Genomic DNA, 6,370 nt, shown 5'->3' with positions numbered 1-6,370 from the left:
TTGTTTAAACACAGGACCCTGGTATTGAATTTTATCCTCTCACTTTCCATTTGTATTCTAAATTCAACCATACTGTGTTTGTTCCTTCTGAGAGGATCCCTAACTATGAGATCATTAATTATCGCTGACTCATTAGACAGGACCAGATCAAGGATAGCTTCCTCCCTTGTCAGTTACATTACGTACTGTTGAAGACAGCTATCGTGAACACATTCAATGAACATCTCCTCAAGGGTGCCTTGACTGGCCTCGTTTGACCATTTAACATATAGATTAAAATCTCCCTCAATAAACGCCAGACCCTGTTTATGGGCATTAGTTATTTCTTTGCTTATTGCCTGTCCCAATGTCATTATTTGATGGCCTATGGGCTATGTTTATCAGTGACCTTTTCTTCTTAGAAATTCTAATTTCCACCCAAATAGACTCAACCCTATTCTCCATGGGACCTACGTCATCTCTCACAACTGCCCTGATGTCATCCTTTAAATATCAGAGCAACACCACCTCCTTTAACTTCCTGTCTGTCTTTCCGAATAGTCTGATGCCCCTGGATATTTAATTCCCAGTCGTGACCATCCTGCACTATAAATTACACTCATTCATGATACTTTGTGCCGTTAACTCATCTACCTTGTTTCAAATGTTAGTTTTTGTATCAGCTTCTTGAATTCTAACATCTCCATTAATAATATCTCCTGAGTTTTCCATTCTCTTAACTTCCTTCATAGTCCTCAATGTAGTTAAACCCTCCTGTATAAGTGTTAACCTGTTGTTTCCTTTTCTATTTATCATTATATTGCCTGTTGTTTCCCCCTTCCCTTCCCCCCAGTTCACTAGTTTTAAAGTCCTAGTGACCAGCCTATTTATCCTTTTTGCTAGAAACTGGTTCCAGTTCGGTTCAGGTGGAAACCGTCCCAACGATCCCTCCTGTTCCAAAAGAGATACCAGTGCCCCATGAAATGGAGCCCCCCTTTCCCACACGACTCCTTTAGTGATGTATTTACTTCCCTAATTTTCTCATCCCTATCCCAATTGACTGGGGTAGTAGTCCAGAGATTATAACCCTTGAGGTCCTGCTCCTTGATTTTGTACCCAGCACTTGATAATCCCCAAACAGGTCCTCCTTCCTTGCCTTGCCTATGTTGCCTGTCCCAACATGGACCACAACAACTGGATCCTCACCCTTCCCCTCCAATATCCTTTCAAGCCAGTCAGAGATGTCCATCACCTTGGCACTATGTAGCCAATATATCATGCAGGATTCTCAATCCTTCTTACAAAGGATGCTATCAATCCCCCTAATTAAAGAGCCCATTAGAACTACCACTTGTCTTTTTGCTACCCACTCTTGAATGGCGTCTTGTGCCCTGGTGCAATGGTCAGTCGGCTCGTCCTCCATCCAGCCCTTTTCCTCATCCTCACAGGGAGCAAGTACCTCGTACCCGTTGGGCAAGGTCAAGAGCTGAGGCTCCTGCGTTCCTGGCTGCAGGATCCCCCTAACTGCCTCCCTTGCAATCATACCCTGCTGATCCCGATCACTGACTGAATTTGAAGTACTTTATCTATCAGGTGTGACAGCCTCCTGAAACACAGTGCCCCCGGATGTGTTGCAGCATTTGAAGCTCGAAATCCAGCCCATCAAATCTTTTTCAGCAACTAACACTGACTACAGATGTGGTCACTGCAGCTGGCAATGGGATCAGCCAGCTCCCACATCATGCAGCTGCAACAGACATCACCTGCCCAGACATCTCTACTTGGTTATTTAAGTTATTAGTTTGTTAGTCAACCAAGGCCCTATATAATTGCAGCAAAACATCCCTGCTCCTCTAAATTCTGTCACTAAGAAGGCCAACATACCATTTGCCTTCTTTGCAGCTTGCTCAGCCTGCACGCTTCATTTCAGCATCTGGACACCTGGATTCTGCTGCACATTCCCCTCTCTGAATTTATAGCCATTCAGATAATAATTTACCTTCCTGGTTTTGCTACCAAAGTGAATAAACTCACATTTATCCACATTATACTACAGCTGCCATGCACTTGCCTGCTCAGCCTGTTTAAATCACAATGAAGCATCTCACAATTCCCCTTCCACCAAGCTTTGTGTCATCTGCACACTTTTTACATATTACATTTAGTTCCTACGTATAAATCATTATTCTTTATTGTGAATAGCTGGGGTCCTATCGCTGATCTCTGTGGTACCTCACTCGTCACTACAAGCCATTTGGAAAAATACCAGTTTATTCCCACTTTTCTGAAGAAGGGCCCCGACCCAAAATGTCAAGCTTTCCTGCTCCTCTGATGCTGCTTGATCTGCTGTGTTCATCCAGCTCTGCACCTTGTTATCTCAGATTCTCCAGCATCTGCAGTTCCTACTATCTCTCTAACGTTTCCACTATCACTTTTGCTGTAATTTTTCCTAATGCACTGCTTCAGGAAGTTTTGTGGAAACCACCATAATCATTAAATGATCTTGGTTTCTGTTCCACCGTGTTATCTCTGTTTATTCACACTCTTTGTTTCCAGTTTGCTATCCATCTCAATCCCATAGACTTTAATTTTTTACATTGAACTGTGATACTAGACTTTGTAGAAAGCCTACAAATTCAAAAGCTCCCCTGGATCAAGTCTATTGGCTACATCCTTGAAGAATTCCAGTAGATTTGTCAAGCACGATTTCCCTTTCGTAAGCCATTCTGTCTCCATCCTAGCACTGTCTTCCAAGTGCTCAGCTATTAATTATTTTATGATGGACTCTAGCATTTTCTCCGTTGCTGACATCAGGCTGACGGTTTATAATTTCCAGCTTTCTCTGTACTCCTTTCTAAACAACAGGGTTAAATTAGCTACTCTGCAATATGTAGGAACTGTTCCAGAGTTTACAGAATCTTAGAAGATAACCATCAATGCTGCCATTATTTTCAGGGCCACTTCCTCAAATACTTTGGGATATAAATTATCAGACCTGGGGGATTTATCAGCCTTCAATTCCATCAATATCCCCAACTCCATTTCCCTACTAATACTGATTTCCTTCAGCTCCTCCCTCTCAGTAAACTGTATTACCTAATGTTTCTGCTATATTATTGAGTCATCCTTTATGAAAACAGAACCAAAGCATGCATTTTGTTGGTCAGCCATTTCTTTGTTACCCATTATCAACTCTTCTGTTTCTGAATGCAAGGACCTAGATTTGTCTTCACCAATCTTTTTCACTCCAATACCTATAGTCAGTTTTTACGTACTCTGCAAACTTGCTCTCATACTTTTTTCTCCTTTCTTGAATTCTTTGTTGAATTCCAAATTGCTCTCACTTCTTAGATCTGTTGTCTTTTCTGGCCAATTTGTATGCCTTTTCTTTAGATGTAATACTCGGTCTAATTTTCCCTATAAGCCATGGTTTGAAACCTTTCCTGTTTTACTTTAGTGCCGGACAATTATTGCAATTCATCCACGTATTCTTTGAATGTTTGTCATTGTCTTCCCACCATCATCCCAGTGACTACAGGAGCTTCTGGAGAAGAACAGCGTACAGCCAGTAATTGTGTTATATATTGATGCAAGCACAGACAAGGAAAGTGGTCCCAAAAGCAGAATATAGGGAGGTAGGAAGCAGGTTGAAAAGTAGGATCTCAAAAGTGGTGACCGCAGGATTACTGCCAGTGTCATATGTTCGTCAGAGTAGCAATAAGTAGGGTATATCAGATGAATACATGGCAAAGGGGTGGGGTTTGCATTCATGGGGCATTGAGACCAGTTCTAGGGGAGGTGGGACCAGTGCAAACTACACAGGTTACATTAGGAGACGACTGAGACTGATATACTGGAGGGGGTGGGGGCAGGATTTGTCAGAATAGTTTAAACTAAATTGGCAGGGTGACGGAAACCTACGCAAGGATTCAGGAGCAGGAGAATCAAGGACAAGCACAATACACAGAAAAGGGAGCAAGAGAAGAAATAAACAGTGAAATCAAGGGCCAGGATCATAAAGGGTCATAGTGAACACCCTTGACCCTAGCACCAGGGAGACAACATTCCATCCTGGGGTCTCAGGAGCCACAGAAACACTTATCTATTCCTCTTTGCACTTGATTTGCCTGTAACTATTGCATTCCCACATTTGCTGCTTCTTTACAATACAGCAAAGCCAATAATGGTGTAACAATTTTGGCTGTTACTGATTTCCTATGACAGGCCAATTTCCCCAACAGCATCTAAACTGGTATATCTGTTTTGTAAGGGAATGGTCACAGATAGTACCTGCCTCCTCGTTTTATTCTGCTTGGTGGTCACCCATTCCCTTTCTGCCCAAGGAGACTTTGCTTGCAGTGTGAATTTATCTCTGTATGTGCTATGCATGATACCTTCAGCTTTGCGAATGCTCCACAGTATCTCAGCTGGTGCTCCAGCTCAGAAACTTGGGCTTCCAGGAGCTACAGCTGAAGCCACTTCTTGCACACAGACTGGCCCTGCACACTGGAAATGTGCCTATCCTCCTCTGTAAAGCAGGAGGAGAAAATCTTGAACTCTCCTACCATGACTTCCCACTTTTAAATTAAATTTTTTGAAAGATGCTTAATATCAAATTAGATCAATCATTTTAGGGTCCTCATTCCTGTAGAATATAATCCTTACAAATTATAAACCACAAGGAAAAGCATATACTTAAAAAAAAACCTCTTCGCTTTTGCACCAAATTCCAATTGTGCTCCAAATTCCCAGAAACACACATTTCTTTTTCTGAGTTTGTCTCACTCTGGATGTGCTCTATGTGCCTGCCACAGTCAAATCTTAGCATAGGTTGGAATTGAGAGATTGAGTCTTACAAAGGTGTTAAGTGTGTGACTGTGAATAAAAGCATGTAAATTGAAAAGATAACTACTGGTCTACAGAGATTGCTAGTCAATGGATGATGAGGTCAGCAAATTGAGCAATGCATGAGGCAAATGCAGTAGTTGAAAGGATATGACATTTGAAGATCAATTTGCCCACTTTGCCAACTTGTATCAGAATCATTAAACATCAGCCTGCACTGCATCCATGATAATGGAGCTATACTTCTGGTGTTGATCTCTGCCACTACTATATCTTCCTGCTTTCCAAACATTTGTTTGGCACGACTCCTAACCTCATCCCAATGGGGACACAGTGTTTCTTCTTCATTCTACCCCCTGCAATGTGAGCTTAATTTATGTTGGCACCTTCACACATTCAAACGCTGTTCAGATTCGCTTTTTAAGACCTACTTATCACACTTGCAATGCCCCTTCCTTATAAAGAAGTGCAACCATCGTAAAGTAGCTTTGGCCATTGATAATATCCAGCCCCGACTCATATGCAGCTAATCAACTGTGTGGTGGTTATCTGTTGCATGTAGGAATACTAGAAACAAAGATGGTGAACTAATGATCCCTGCAATGTAATAAATAGGTGCAGGCTATTTGTGAGCTACATCCCCTGGTTGATTCTAGGGGGTGGGGAAGGGGTCATTAACCAATTTAACAGCAATAACATGCTAATTATCGCTATAAAACAGATTGGCTTAGTTGGCTAGAGTATGGTGCAAAATAAAACCGACAGGGTAGGCTCAAGCCCCATTCCTGCTGCGTTATTACTCACAAAAGGTGAGCATTGAGTCATGGTCTGTTTATGGTTTAATTAGAAAATACATGGAGCAAGGAAGAACAACCGAATTCAGCAAACATAGAAAACAGTGGCTTTAAATTGGGAACAGCTTAAAATTTCAAACTAGAGTTATTAGTAACTAGTTAGACAGAATTCCTTTCAACAATTGGAGGAAAATATTGAGAAATCCGGAGAATCCCTTTCCAATGCTCAATTACGGTTTGTAAATCTCATAACAGACACTGCAAAATATAGAAAAATGAACAAAGAAAATTAGAGCACAGGAACAGGCCCTTCAGCCCTCCAAGCCTGCACTGATCGAGATGCTCTTTCTAAACCTGTCATCTATTTTCTAAGGGTCTGTATCCCTTTGCTCCCTGCCCAGCCATGTACCTGTCCAGATACATCTTAAAAGACACTGATAATGGGAACTGCAGATGCTGGAGAACCCAAGATAATAAAATGTGAGGCTGGATGAACACAGCAGGCCCAGCAGCATCTCAGGAGCACCAGCCTCACATTTTATTATCTTAAAAGACACTATTGTGTCTGCATCTATCACCTCTGCTGGCAACACGTTCCAGGCGCCCACCACCCTCTGCGTAAGGAACTTTCCACGCATATCTCCCCTGAACTTTCCTCCTCTCACTTTGAACTCATGACCCCTAGTAATTGAGTCACTCACTCTGGGGAAAAACTTCTTGCTATCCACCTTGTCTATACTCCTCATGAGTTT

The sequence above is a fragment of the Stegostoma tigrinum genome, chromosome 17, assembly GCF_030684315.1.
Source record: "Stegostoma tigrinum isolate sSteTig4 chromosome 17, sSteTig4.hap1, whole genome shotgun sequence".
In the NCBI taxonomy this organism is placed as follows: Eukaryota; Metazoa; Chordata; class Chondrichthyes; order Orectolobiformes; family Stegostomatidae; genus Stegostoma; species Stegostoma tigrinum.
This window is presented reverse-complemented; position numbering follows the sequence as displayed.